The following is a 15,282-nucleotide window of genomic DNA, read 5'->3' as shown; positions in this document are numbered from 1 at the left end:
CATTTGCAGCACAAGAGCCGGTGATTTACTTCCATGAATTCTTCCCCATGTCATACCTATTGCAGCCTCTAAAAGATTTCCTAATACTAATGTATGGCGTGGGGGAAGCTGCCGCAATGGTGGCCGCTAGGTCTTATTTTCAGGGGAGGCCTTATATTTCCAAGCCTGAACAATATTGTACTAGGTCTTATTTTTGGGGGATGTCTTATTTTAGGGGAAACAGGGTATATAACATATGTGATGTATAAATGCTCTATATGCATAAATGTGTGATTGTAACTTGTATGTGCGAGTATACAAATGTGTATATTTTTATTCAGTGAGAAGGGGGCCCCATGCAGAAGCCTGCTATGGGGCCCTGCTTCTCCTAGTTATGCCACTGCAGCCCGGGGCCCCTGGCAGTCTTAATCCACTACTGGAGTCCAATCTGCAGCCCACATGTAATAGAACTGAAAGAGATAAGACATTTGTACAGGGTGTCCTATTTGCAGGCAACAGGTTATATAGCAGGAGCTAGGCAAATTGTACCTAGTGGGTTTTCTGCAGGCAGAATGTTACAGAGCAGGAAGTGCAGTAAAGGTTCCTCTACATAGTATCCTATCTGCAGGGAGCATGGCATAGAAGAAGAGTTTAACAGATTAATATTTAGTTAAAATAATAAATATCCAGTATAGCTTGTAATTAATTGGTTGAAATGACTGAAGGGTAGCCCAGGTTTACAATTTTCTCTAAGCGCCCTTTTGCTCCTCAGCTGTGTCATGTGACCAGTAGAGATGAGCGAATGTATGCATTGTTCTGTAAATTCAGTCCAAATCTGCCATTATTCAGGCAAATCCTAATCTTTCCTGCTTTGTGTCAAACAAATCTTTTAAAACATTGGCTATTGGCTATTGCTGTCATTCAGACCAGGGGGCACAGGTGAGGGAAAATGAAAAAAAAAAATTGAAAATTTTCAAAACAAGAATATTTTCATGAAATATTTGTGTTTCAGAGAACCAGAGGTGGTTATATACTCAGTTTCAGGCCAATTGGACCAACATCGATTTGCACCGAATAGATAAAAATATAGAAGTTCACTAAAACCTAAAACTTCAGCGAATCAAATATTGGATGATTCGCTCATCTCTACTGACCAGCAATACCACTACGTCCTAAATTAGTTTCTATAATTGCTATAAATTCATAGAATCACAGCAAGGGCCTTGTAGGAATCAATAGAAGAATACATTTTTGGAGTTTAAGAACATTTAAAAATGGATCGATGTTCACCTTTACGTGATGTGAGATATTCAGAGTTGTCCATCCCATTGAGCCTGTTCCCAAACGCTCTTTGACATTGGCATTGTTTTTCAGATCCGTGGTCCAGTGATTTCAGGCATGCCACACTGAGCCATTGATTTCCATGGGTACTTTCACATTGGCTTTTATTTCCACTGATCCATCATCCATAGAAAAAAATCAGAAAATTGTCTGTGGATTTTCACTTATTCGCATCATGGAAAGCAATAGAAGTCTATGGGGGAGATTTATCATAGATCTCTGTGGTTAAACTGTTCTAGTTGCCCATGGAAACCAATCAGAGCTGAGCTTTAATTTTATAAACAGCTGGGAGAAAATGAAAGCCGAGCTCTGATTGGTTGCCATGGGCACAAACAGTTCTGCTCTAAAAAACTTGTGATAAATCCCTTCTTATCAGTCTGCAAAAAAAAACTGGTGACAAGTCAGTTTTTTTTTTCACTGATGATGCTGAGAAACCAAGTGTTTGGTTTTCAAAAGAATGTTAAACCTTCCGTTTTTATTTCTTTGGACGTGGAGACAATACGGAAGCACAATGGATACACATTAAATACACTAACGTGAAACCACCGTAAAACAAGGCCTGTCCTGCTTTCCATAGCACATAGACACTCGCTGTTGTGATCTGTATGAGATGTGTGTCTCAATACATCAATAAGCGTATTCCCACATAATAAGCACAGTAATAAACCCATAATAAAACCCACAAACAGCATCTAGACTGCATATAGCCGCATGAGATTATTTGCATCAGTAAAACCACCAACAAAGATAATGAGAGAGGAGAAAAATGCAAGATTTTACATTTACTGACTGTATAGAGCACAAACAAAGAAGCTTCACATTAAATATTTAAGATCCCCTGAAAACTTTTCTACTCATGCCCCACGATACCCAATAGTTATGACTCGTGGGGAAGTTCTGGATTGCCAATAGTTTTAAGCAGCTATTAGACTCATTACCATCAGGACAATCTTAATTAATGATAATTATTTAACCTATTCAGCGTTTTCATCTAAATTTCCTTTAGACCCAGGAACACTTCTTGGAGTTGTGCGCAGAACGTTTCATCAGCCGCTTTTAATGTGCTATATCTGTGACAGCTTTTCCAGATCAGAGAATTGTAAATCAGTTTCCTGCGTCGCACAGGCTTGTCATGGAGCAATCATTCTGGTCATTAAACAGGTATTATTGTTATGTATTTTTCATCTGTCATCAGGAATACATGCCGTTAAACACATGCTATTACGTTTACTCGTACATACATGAGAATCTTGCATTAAAGGGTTATTTCTTAAAGAAGCTTTTTGGTTATTATTTTGTATTAGTATTTGTAAGCCAAAAATTAGAATTGCTCCAAAACACAGAAGAAGATGAAAATGCATAATTGGTTCTGTTTATAGTTTTTCAAATTTGACAGGTAGTTTATGCCATTATGGACACTATCAGCAGACTTGTTCAGGTTCTGGTTCGCCAAGTTCAGCCGAAACTCAAACAAAAGTAGGTTTGGGTACCTGAACATGAACACCCGTGATCGGTGGCGACACCAATCATGGGTGATAACCATTTAAATGCTGACAGAGAATGAACCTCAGCATTAAATTCCACAAACGGTGCCATCAGGTGTTACCCGTGGGGGTGAGCACGAACACCAAACCCAAACTTCTGGCTCACCATAAAGGTTCGGGTCTGCTAATCCCTAAATATGAATATTAAGAGGTAAAAATAACATTAAATATTTAGTGTCGCCTCCTTCCTTAGGTAAAATAAATTGTAACAAGTATCCATAGGGTAGGGTATAACAAACTGATTGGTAAGGGGCCAACTGTTGAGACCCCCACTGTTCACACAGATGGGACCACCTGCAAGCTGATAGAGTGACGGGATGAGTATGTGTCCTGCTGTCACATTCGATAGTATGGAAGTGCTAAGCAAACTCCAGTGCATGGGAGTGTTGGAGATATATCTGATCAGTTCCAGCAGTTGAACCGTTACCGTCAGCTTTCTATTACCTATCCTGTAGTTGATAATATTCAAACTTAGTACAACCCCTTTAATTACTAGTAATATAGCTAGTTCTTTATTGCAAGTACTGGTATGACATTACAGAAGCCATGACTGCATAAAAATATCTGGCTAAGAAGGAGACAAACAATGTAGGGGGCGGGCTAAAAGCCACACTGGATCCAGGACGGGGCAGAGTATTGTGTAATATAGTCATGCATGGTGATTCCACAATCAATAATTTACTATTATAGAGGAGATGTTATGTTATTCTTTCAGATTGACTACACCATGATAGGAAATCATTTATCAAGTAGTGTCTTCTCAGTATAGAGTAAAAAGAAAGACATGTAGATGCCCAGCATGTGGCCATCAGAGGGCGTTATTCATAATGCTTTACTGACTCGGAAATCGTGCAGTAGGATTGAACCCATCCAGTTGTCAAATGTAACAGCTGGATGTCTGGAAAAGGTAGAAATACACCTTTCACTACTTACACATAGTATTCCAGAGTAAGAAATAGCTTTACTGGCTTTATTCACACTATATTATTACAGCTTCATTGAGCGCTTTATCTTAATTATTTTTATTATTGTATTACATTAGACCCCTCTTTGGTAAATCCGTTTTTGGATGCAAATAACTCCTTTTTTGGAAAAGTTTTCCTGCTTTGTTTTGTTGAGATCTAATGTCTGACATGACTTCAAATATTCAAAATTCAAATATTTTGGCTTAGAAAATTGGAGAAAAATTCACAGGAAGATTGTTTATCCTCTGCCTGATGCACCTGTATATATTTGGCTACAACATATCTCTATTAGTGTGTACTGATTGTTCACCGTACAGTTGATCGTTCAATAGTTGTTCCACCATGTGTCTACTGCCATCTGATGTGCCGGACTCCTAAATATCTACTGTACTTTACCTCTATTTACGGCTTTGCACATTGTTACATTTTTTTGTTTTTCACCTGGATGCTAGCTGTGCTGCTTCGACTTTCTTTTTAATTACTGTACTTTACAGGGATGGTAATGAATTCTATAAGGTAAAAGTAAGGGACAGGATATGTTATAAATACGTAATAGAAATAGGTACCCAATGAACGGGGGTCCATTAATCACTTTCCCCCAGCTCGAATGAATGGAGAGTTAGCTTTGGATTTCTATCACTCTCATAAACCTCAGTGGAGACTGTCCATCCATACGTGGCAACTCTCCATTTGGGTGTATAATAAGTATCTTTACACTCGGTTATGTTCAGAGCTTCCATTAACATAAATGAAGAGTGGCTGCGCATCTGTGTATCTAACTCTCCATCCGTCTACACTGCAGGAAGGTGGTTACTAGGTCCCTGTTCTTGTGATTTAGGTCCTGGGGATATGTCCTAAATACCTAACTTGGGAATACCCCATTATCTTCCATAAGTTCCATTTTGACCCTTACCATTTCTAGATTCTGACCTTAGTCGGTGTATTCTAAATATCAATAGTTACATTTAGTTGCCAAATTCCCAGGCTAACACCATAACATGAAAGAAAAAGAAGATTCCAGCTCACCTCCGGCCTTTCTTATGTACGCAACCGGCACGGAACCTACCTTGTTTGAAAAGGCAAAGCAATATAAAACTAAGATTATTTTTATAACACCATAACATAGCAGAAATATCTGATGAAAGTCCTATGGCAACTTTCCTGCCATGTGATTTCCATTTGCACCATATAAGCAAAGTCCTGACTTGGTGTAGACTTAGTGACTTGACCTACATTTTGGAGGCAGTAACCCAGCAGTGGTGCGGCCAGGCACCATGTATAGCGGGCACCAGTGGATCCCTATGATGTAGCGGCGCTCAGTAGGCTTCCGCTTTTGGTCTTCTTTGATGAAAGCTGAAAGGACCGGAGAGCTTTTGCACGCAGTAGTTCTTAGAAGAGCAGCATATTGTTGCGGGAAGTGGTTATCTCTATATTTATTTATTTACATATTAATCTGCAACATGTCAAAGCAATCTTTTCTGTTTTGAAGCTCGCTCTGAGTTTTTCTATCGTGTTTTCCCTCATGGTTTTTTGGCAAACTGTGTGTCATCTCTAAAGGCTCTAATCAGCAGATGAAAAGATTTTTTTGTCTTTTCCCTTTCTTTAGTAATCAGACTTTGCCTGGCTACCTAATATCTGAAACTAACTGGGCTTGAGAGGAAACTTGTTTATCCCCATTTTAGAGAAGATTCTTTGATGTTTCTTGCCCTTCTCACACATACATCAGGCAATCTTAGCCTCTCCACATATGGTAATGTATTACTCCCAGCATTCTCTGCTGACCACAGATGTAAGGAGAGAATATGCCAGGTCATACATAATAATGATATAATATATAGAATGGCTCTCTTCATAAGCAGCAGCTTTCCTATAATAACCTGCAGGTCTGCAATGTTGGGCTCCTCTGCTGAATGCAGGATGATATTTACGGAAACCTTTATTCTCAGTGTAATAAATACATAGGCTGCGGGGATCTGTTAATGGGATCTACATCAGCCACTATCTGCAGGGTATTGAGAGAATACAGACTCCTACGGTATCCTGCAGGTCACACATAGTCATCTGCCCATCACCATTAATGTTATCATCACATCTTCTCCACAGCATATTAAATGATAACATATTTGGATTTCAACATTAATTCATACCTCTAACATAATAGAACCTAGTGAACCAATTTGTTAGCTTGAAAGATCTATGATGGACGCCCAATGTCTGTAATGTCCATTATGTCATCATATCGGATGGATCCATTCAAGGCTCAAACTTCTTTGATAAAATAGAGAGAATAAAACAACCAACACAGATGTGAAATTATTTGTCTGTTACATCCAAGGTTGTCAACAATTGCACAAATATGATGTTGGTTTGGGGCTATTTAAAATTATAATCATCATAAGCAGTAGTGAAGAATATTACAGGCAGTTTGGGCAAGCCTTCTAGAGGGTACATGGCCACCCAAACCACCCACCAAATTTTATACTAAGAAGGACCTTCACTCATAAATTCCTAGTACATCTGTTCCTGCTTTCAATATACAGCACATAAGAGCCATTTCAGGACTTTTGAAGGTCCTTCAAAGGTCCTGAAACCTCAGATTGAAAGCAGACAGAAGGGACATATCCTCTATTCCCCAAGAAGTTTGATCCTAGTACCAAATGTAGGAAGGGATTCCAGACTTGTAGGGGCTATAATATCCATACAACCCAGGGCCCATAGCAGTCTTAATCCATCCCTGTAGGCAAAGGCATTCCAATATTTCCTGGTCGGTCCATGAAATTCATGATACCTGGTCCAAACACAGTCATGTGCTGCTGAGCTTAAGTTAGATTTTAAGTTTGATTTTCTCAGAAATCAAAGGTGCGCCTTATAGTCCAGGTGCCCTTATATATGAACCATACTTACAGACAACAGCTGCCTTTAACTGTGCACAGGTCTGCCACCTGCTGGTCATTCATATTTATAATTAGGCGCACCTTATACTCCGGTGCGCCTTATATATGAACCTAGACGTTTTAGCAGGCATTTATTGAAGGTGCGCCTTATAATCCGGTTCGCCTTATAGTCCAAAAAATATAGTGTATATATATTTGTGAACTTACTATATAGGGAGAAATATGGAGCTAACATTGCAGTTCTTTTTGCTCTCTCTGTTGTTCGATAATAGGCTCATAGTTCATATTTACAAACCAGATGAAAGTGGTGTTCAAGTGATTTGTGGTGAACAGAATAGCTAATTATTAGCTCATCTTTAATAATATTTCAAGTGCTTTGGTTTAATGTTTCAGAGCAAAATTAAAGCTGTGTCACAGTAGTAATACCAGTTCATCTCTAGCATAAGCTGCACAATGTTACAGTACAATGGTAAGATCTCTTTGTCTGTGGCAGAATGGAAGATCTGAAAGCAGAGTGTTACAAGTACAGGAAAAACAGTTTTAGCAATGTGACATACAGTATAACAGGACTTATTCTTACTTATTACTAGTAATGCTAGTAATGTAGGAACATAGGTACATAGTTTGAGTGAAAAAATACACATGTCCAAAGAAGGAAAACTAAGTGGCTATAGGGAAGTTATGTAGGGGAACACAATTATATATTATAATATAACCAACAATGTTATTCAGATGTAAAACGGTATTTAGACCCTTATAGAAACTATCTGCGGTCTCTGCTGTGACCAGCGCCTGAGGCAGGCTATTCCACAGATTCACATTTCTTATTTTAAAGAGGCCTTGTACCCTCTAAAGAGTAACCCTTTTTTCTCCAGACAGAGACTGCACCTTCTGGTCCTTTTTAATCTGCAATTTAAAATTAAACTAGTTTTCACCATATTTTTGTATGGACCATCTATATAGAATACAAATCAATCATTTTCCCCCTTAGTCGTCTCTTCTCGAGACTTAATTCTGATTCTTCTAATCTTTCCTGATAACTGAGACCCTCCATACCCCTTATCATATTTGTGGCTCTTCGTTGTATCCTGTCTGGCTCCAGGTCATCCTTTTTTGTGGACTGGTATCCAGAACTGGACAGCATATTCCAGGTGAGGCTAAAACAAAGCCTTGTACAGTTGTAATATATTACATTTCTGTCCCGAGAGTCCATTTCTCTTTTAAGACATGATAGGATCTGCTAGAAACACTCCATAGGAAAGAGATAAGTTACAAAGTTACTGATGAACTGTGACTTGGTGAACTTCCAGTAGTGAAGTTCCAGCAGTAGTAGGTAGATTGGTATTGAATGGAAAGTTTGTATATTTGTATATTTGTTTCTGAGATGGTTACAGATAGATACAGACAGATACAGATCTGATGGACATCATTGTCCCACATTTATTAATAATGAGGCAAACTGCACTAGGTGCGCACCGGAACGACCCTTTAAGTGCACAGTAACGGCGACACAATACAGGGGAAAACAATTCATAAAAACATGTGCAAGCAATTTGCATATGTATTAACGTGCAATCCACGCCAGAATGGCACAGATTGCTTAATAAATGTGGGCCATAATGGTCTTTTGCATTTAGGACATAGCATTTCTCACTTGGTGGTTTCCTATTGTTGCCAGGTGATAGCTCCTAAAAGTCCTATTCCTTGATATCAATACCAGCCTGTTTTATTTTTACTGTGCTGACGGGTCAATGATTATTGGGGGGGTTCATTTATCTTATTTCCCCCTTCTCTGAGCTCTGTTTGTGCCTTTTGGGAGTCTATTTTTTGCACCTGATTTGTCTTTGTCAAATAATTATCAGGCGCAAATTTTTGCGCAAATCATACCATTGCCTTTCCTAAGCATGGTCATGACTTGAGTGTTATTGTGAAATTATTTGCGCCCATTTAGGTGCAAATCAATATTATATAGGGCGAAAAAAACATCTTGAAGCAGGAGAAATATAAAGACAAATTAGGCACAACCCGGGATAACTGCAACACGGCGAACTCTGGCGAACTGCTGAGAAAAGGCGCAAAAAATTGTGCAAGTATCCCAATGCGCTCAATAAGTCACTAAAAAAAGGTGCATCGGACTAAGATAAATGACCCCCATGCTTCATGAGGGTGATTTATCTAAACTATAGCTTCATTCACATATCCCAGCTTTTACTATGACCAGTTTGGAAACAAATGATTTGTGACAATAATTGGTTGATTTTTTTTCAACAAAAATACAGTAATACAGTATTACCATAAAAACCACACCTGTCAGATCACTCCAAATGGCCACATGTAATATATGGAAATGTTCATGTATCATCAAACCTTAGTGTGTGGCATATGGCACATTCATGAGGAATATGATGCAGCCACTGAACTGGAAAGGCCATGACCTGACACGGTTTCCAACCTGTTTGTTTTGCAGAAAGGTGACACAGAGAACAAAAAATTGCAGTATAGTCTGAACACCAATATTTTCAATGCAACTGCACTAGAACAATGCGGTGATAAATGTGCACTGATGTCTCCATGACAGACCTCCCCGATCCATCACCCCCTGTATCAGGATGTGTAGTGGCCTGTGTGAAGGGCCTTGCTATATACATATGTCCATGTGCTATGCTCGAACTCTTCAGTCAGAGATGAGTAACAGATAGTTTCCATTAAACATTGATAGAGACAATGCAATTTTCATGCTGTGCACACACAGCACATTTAGCCCATACATTTGCCAGTTATTCATTGAAAGTATCCAGACTTTCTCTCCTTCCCATAGAATTCCACAGCATTGAATGTTAAGCTCTTGTGCTGTGGGAATATCCCAGTATGATGACAGGTGTGATAATTACAGGCACAGTCAATTAGATAGACTAAGTTGTGTACAGTCAGGATATCCTCCAGGCACAATCTACAACATTGCTTGTGAGTTACATATGACGGCTTTATCTCGGTTGCATCAGTCAACATCTAGTAATTATTGTTATTAGTTGTGGCGGGAGTCATATTCTCAAGTCCATCTCAACAGTGTCGTATCTTCTTTATGAGAAATCATCATTTCTATGATTGAATCCATCCATCCTGTGAAGCTAAGGCTACATGCACACAGCATTTTTTTTTACATGTGACGTGAAGTGTCAGTATTTGTGTTCAGTATGTTATCCACATGGCCAGAAAAACATTTTGCTCGTCATCCGTATGTCAACCATTTTTGAGGTTGTTCAAAAATGATAGAAGGCTCTCCAATGATGGAACTGGCAAAAATGTAGCCCTCATATCTTACGTTGCGTCTGAATGCAAGTACGTGGACGTATGTCAGAGGTCAAAAAACTTTTGACATACGTCCTGAAAAACACATGGGGGCCATTCATTACTTTTTGCACAGGGTCAGTTTTTTATCATGCAGTAATTTATTCTGAGATATTAGATTTTGACTCAAGGGGTTAATTGATTGGCGCATGACCGAAAATGGTCTTAACTGTCTCCACATTTATGAAGGAGAAATAGAACTCCATAGATCAGGTTTTTGCAGCTCTAAGTATGTGCCAAAAATTGCACCTAAAAAATGTTGAGAAGCTAGAAGTGCAGGAAAATTTTTGGGATTTCAAAGCTGCGCCCAAATTGTGCAGTCAAAAAAAGGTGCCAATATTGTGGCACCGACAATTCATAAATAAGGTACAATCAGTGCAGTAAGAAAAAAATTAAAGAAAAACACCAAAAACTGTCAGAAAGTCAATAAGGAATGCCCCCCTTCCCCCTCCCCATCGTGTGCAGGTTGCATCAGTTCAATATCAGTAAAAGTGATAGCAAAATAAATAGATCCTTATTTATACAGCAAAATCATCTTCCACAGTGCTTTACAAATCATGGGGAACATACAGAGACAAAATAAGACATTACAGATTAATAATATTGTCAGATGGAATAGTAGGAATGAAGACCATGCTCGCAAGAGCTTACAATCTATGAGATCTGGATCTTGTGCTTTTACATAGGACTGTGGTTTTACCCACTAAATTATTTTCAACTAGCTACTAAGGCGAATAAATTCTTATCCATGATTTATGTTTATTGTAATGTAACAGATGTAATGTAACAATGTTAAGAAACAAAGAGAAAACATAAAATAATGGTGACCTATTTACTAACAAAGAGGTGATAACAACATAGTCAGTACTATGGTATAGTGGGCGCAGGGCTTTATGGAGTAGGTGCCACCTCTGACAAGTGGGCACCCTCAGCCTAGGTAACAAGCTAGCATTGTGGCGTGCTGGTAAGAGTTAAAGGGAGTCAGGCTCGGCCCCCTCCTCCTGCCTGGGTGTAAACAGAGAAGTCTCAGCCTATCATGTCTGATTGCTGCTCAGTGCTTGAAGAGAAAGCCAGACTCTGTAACGTGATACATTATAGACTGGTTCAACTAGCACAGGGCTGAGCTCTGCCACTCACATACACACAGGCGAGCAGGACCAGCAACAGGGAAGGTGCCCCTAGTACCCGCCTGGCACAGCACAAGAAGTGGGCATCTCCATCCTCCCCGCACCTTGCCTGGTGTACTGCTGCTGGAATGGGAGGAGGCTCTGTGTGCTAGAATCTCTACACCAGCACCATTAGCATCTGAAATGAGGTGGCTTTTTAACCCTTGAGGAAGTAACGAGAAGACACATTGAGGTAAAGGAATTGCTACATTTCATTTAAATTTGTAATGCCTGTGACTAGTCCAAGGCTACCTGCCTTTGCAGAATGGCACAGGAGCGGTATTTCTATAACTGTCCTTTAACGCACTCCTTCCTTTGTTTTGGCATGAATCTAGATGACTCTATAGCGAATGGAATAATAGGTAAGACTGCTTGAAGGAAAGGTCCAGCAGAGCATGTCTTATCAGCCAGACTAAGGCAGGCAGGGCTTGAACTGTACTGCAGTCCTATGTGTTGAACCTCGTGTGATCTCACTATTTAATTTGATGCCCCCCAGACCCCTGCTGCATGCCTCCCGAGCGAGGTCCCAGACAGATCAGGGCACTGACTTGCTAATGTGTGAGGGCAGGTAATGTAGCAGGATAAAGCATTGCTGTGACAGTACAGAGGGGATAAAGAGTGCTTATTGTTTGCCCGTTGCCTCCGCCAGCTTGTTGGAGTGTGTGTCTAATTGACAGCGTGTAGTGCAGAATATGGCTGTGCCACAAAGTAATTTAGGGTTCTTCAAGGCTCCGATATAATCAGATGCATTGCCCTGAGATTGTGCAGTCGAAGATTTGATCCCATCTCAGTGGAGTGGAAATACTTTCTGTAATTGAAAGCAGATTCACGTCTGCCGCGGTGCGAGCCAAGATTTTTCATTTCTTCAAAATAAACCTTTTGTTCTCGAAAACTTTCAAATGATTCCTGAAGCCTTTGGCGGAGAGTTGTGTTTGACAATTATTCATTTGGTGTGATAAATTGTATCTAAATACTGCAGGAGTTAGATCAACATTATGTTGTCTGCTTGATTTAAACCCATCTACATGGCAAGTCTGAGCTCCTATTTTATGTGAGATATCGTAGGCTTCCACGGCGCAGTCAGCGTGTATATATTTCCATAGATAGAAGTGGAGATATACCTGTCAGGCTGGAGCCCTGAACCTCAGATAGCATGTTGAATGCATTTCTCTTCCCACCGCTTCCTCCTCGAAGAGCTTGGTTTCAAACTTCACAGATTATTGAATTTAATTCAGTCTGATGGTATTTATGTTCCCTTTTCATCTGCTCTTTATTAACTCTACATCCCCTCCAACCCCCCGATGTTGCTTTAAAGAGAAAAAAAAAATCCTATGCAGGCATTTTAAATTCCAGTTTGAATGGCCGGGTATGATTCCTGCAGACAAAGCCTTAAGTGATTCTCTCCATGTGTATGTTGTGAACAATAGGGTTCCAGTGAAGGACAAGCAGCCAAGCAGCAACCGGCAGCATTTCCATTTCCAAAAGTTTATCTTATTTATTTGCAATTATAGATCTCACATTTCCTGCTCTGATGCACGGGTTATGCCCAAGCATCAGATGAGCCCATAAAGCACTTACTCTAGGTAGAAACCTTTTATGCAATGGCTGCTGTGTGTTAATAGGAGGAACCCAGTTATATATTTTACTGGCAGGTTCTAATGTTGTTCCTTTTTAATAATGCATGGCGGTGCGTGCGTGCGTTCAGATTCTCCCAGCAGTCTGTGTGCAGTCTCCTGGCAGTGAAAGAGTTAGCACCTGCATCGTCTGATGGAGGCGAGAGGGATGGCACGTTGTATAAATTAATAAAGTGTTTGCCCTTTTTATTGGGGTAACTGGCATATACCCCAGAATTCTTGGGCTTTTTTTTTTTAACTTTGTGGCCGACGCTTCCTGAGAGTGAAATTGATGAATGCCTCTTAGAGATGGTGCAGATCTGCAGAATGATTTAGCTGGACTTGCTTGGGTTTCATGGTAGTCTTGGAAGGCTGTTCATTCGTAGCCTTGAATTTCTTATGGGGATTCAGAACTAAACAGAGGGGAAATAGTCTTCGGTGAATGATTAAAATACCTGTGAACATCTGATATCCTGCACAGGGAGCCTGATGAAGTGTGACCTGATGTATATAGTGATTTATTTTACTGTACATTACACTGGGACTCAAGCATCTATAACACATTCATGGCTAGGGGGATCCTACATCGCATTGCTTGCCAATATCTTGCAGTCTCTCTCCTGCAGTAAAGGGGCCGGTGAAACTTTTCTCAGGTTAACTAGATTTCTCTTACTTAGGCCTGTTTACAGAGCAGCTGTGACTTGTTGGTTCCTGCAGAAATAAATGATAATCACATTGCAAAATCCAATCCTTCCTATAAAAAAATTAATTTGGGTGGAACCAAAATGAAACCTGCTGGAGCTCTCGACGTTTTGCAATCTGAGTGCTGCTTGGTTGACCATTGATTTGGTCAATCTTCGCTTAAGACTATTGTGGTCCTACAGCATACAGTGTTATATGAAATTCTTGTTAAATCGCCTATATCTGTTTCACCTATATGTTGCTCATTGCCATACACAGGTTGGACATGTTGCTATGTGGACGGAGTTTACTGCATTTCTGCGGTCTCCACTCCGTGTATACTGAATGATAAAAGTTTAGAGGAAGTTGCATGTTACAAGTCCAACTTTTAATCATTACTTTTAATATTTGCAGAAGTCTTCATAATTCAGACAAAGCTAATTTACATTGGCAGATAAATCCAAGTAATCTTATAACCTGTAGACACTTGGAGGACTTTTTTGATTGCATTCATCTCTTAAGACACACCAGGCCTCCAAAATAATAAGTCCTTATACTGTTTATATATCGGATAGATGTTGGCTCAACTCTCATTCGGCAATATTCCTATTGACCGAACTCAATTCATATGCATGCTTGACTCATCTATATGCGAATATCAGAGAAGAAGCCATAGTGGTGGATTTATTGCCGAGAGGAGAACAGGATCAGATCAGTGATGTTGAAATCCGGATGCGTGATCCTTCCATATCCCAGCATTGAAAGTTATGGCACTCTGAGAATGTACCCCGGATCGATGCACCTGTATTTTGAGAGTAACAAGTGTCTGTCATTGACTTACAATCTAAATAAAAGAATATCAAATGTTCGTTTCCCAAATATTTGTAGTTGAGGTAAAATATTACCCATGAAATACTATGGCACATGTCTGGCTAATGATAACTTACTACTATAGTCATAAATGCCAAGTAAATATCCTGAAGGATATGTCAAATGTCGACCCCAAATATGGAGTGAACTCAGTGTTAATGGTGTTTCCTCTACAATGTATGATGGCCAGGCCGTTTATATGAAGTTTGGTTCTCGAATTACTATCGGCAACGTTATCCGGTCCTGCTTTGAGTGTTGGATTTTACAGCGTTCACTCTTCCTTTAAATATTCTGCTAGTGAAAAACTTCACATCCTTTTAACCCTCCAAGTCTCAGTCCATACGTGACAGGTAACATGAATGCTAGACCCACGACTCATGTGTAAAACATTAGCCTTATGTAAGATGTTGTGTTCTAGGCTCTCACTCATTGTTCCCCTGTTCAGGTCTCGCCGTCCTCTCACAATACATTGTAACCCAATGACACAAAATGTTACTTTTTATAATAAAAAAAAAATCTCTTTCCTCTCCAAACACAATTCCAACCTGATTAAAGCTGTCAGGTACATTTTTCTGGCTTGTCGGTTCACAGCTCCGCCAATCTTTTCTTCCGCTCCTGTTTCATATGGAAACATGTGCAGCAGTTTTGTGACTTCAAACTTTCCATGAAGTGGGGCCTTGAATAGACTCCATTCAGAGCGTGGAGCAGGGGAGAGCAGCGGCTGCCTGAATACAGAGATCCTAGTGATAATGAATGCACTAAGATGGATTAAAGTCCTGCATTTCAGGTATTTGTTCCTTTAAGAAGGTCCACTAGAGAAGCGTTGCTAAGCACCTGTCACCGCTGCTGGTAACTTGAAGTGACCTAGTGAATGCATTTAC

General features: G+C 39.8%; 1 protein-coding gene and 1 long non-coding RNA gene across 20 annotated transcripts in view; one reads left to right on the top strand and one right to left on the bottom strand.

Annotated features, from left to right (window-relative positions):
* TENM3 (teneurin transmembrane protein 3) overlaps positions 1 to 15,282 on the top strand; it is a 1,383,253-nt gene that overhangs the window by 981,406 nt on the left and 386,565 nt on the right. For 3 of the 19 annotated variants that reach the window (XM_072123525.1, XM_072123516.1, XM_072123508.1), the window contains exon 1: positions 11,125 to 11,430. The exons of the other annotated variants lie outside the window; for them this stretch is intronic. The gene's annotated coding sequence lies outside the window, so the exon portion shown is untranslated. Of the gene's footprint in view, positions 1 to 11,124; positions 11,431 to 15,282 lie in introns of those variants that run through there. 19 annotated transcript variants of the gene reach the window in all.
* LOC140076827 (uncharacterized) overlaps positions 1 to 15,282 on the bottom strand; it is a 29,874-nt gene that overhangs the window by 10,138 nt on the left and 4,454 nt on the right. The gene's annotated exons all lie outside the window — the stretch shown is intronic.

This window comes from Engystomops pustulosus, chromosome 1 (assembly GCF_040894005.1).
Source record: "Engystomops pustulosus chromosome 1, aEngPut4.maternal, whole genome shotgun sequence".
Lineage (NCBI taxonomy): Eukaryota > Metazoa > Chordata > Amphibia > Anura > Leptodactylidae > Engystomops > Engystomops pustulosus.
This window is presented reverse-complemented; position numbering and strand designations above follow the sequence as displayed.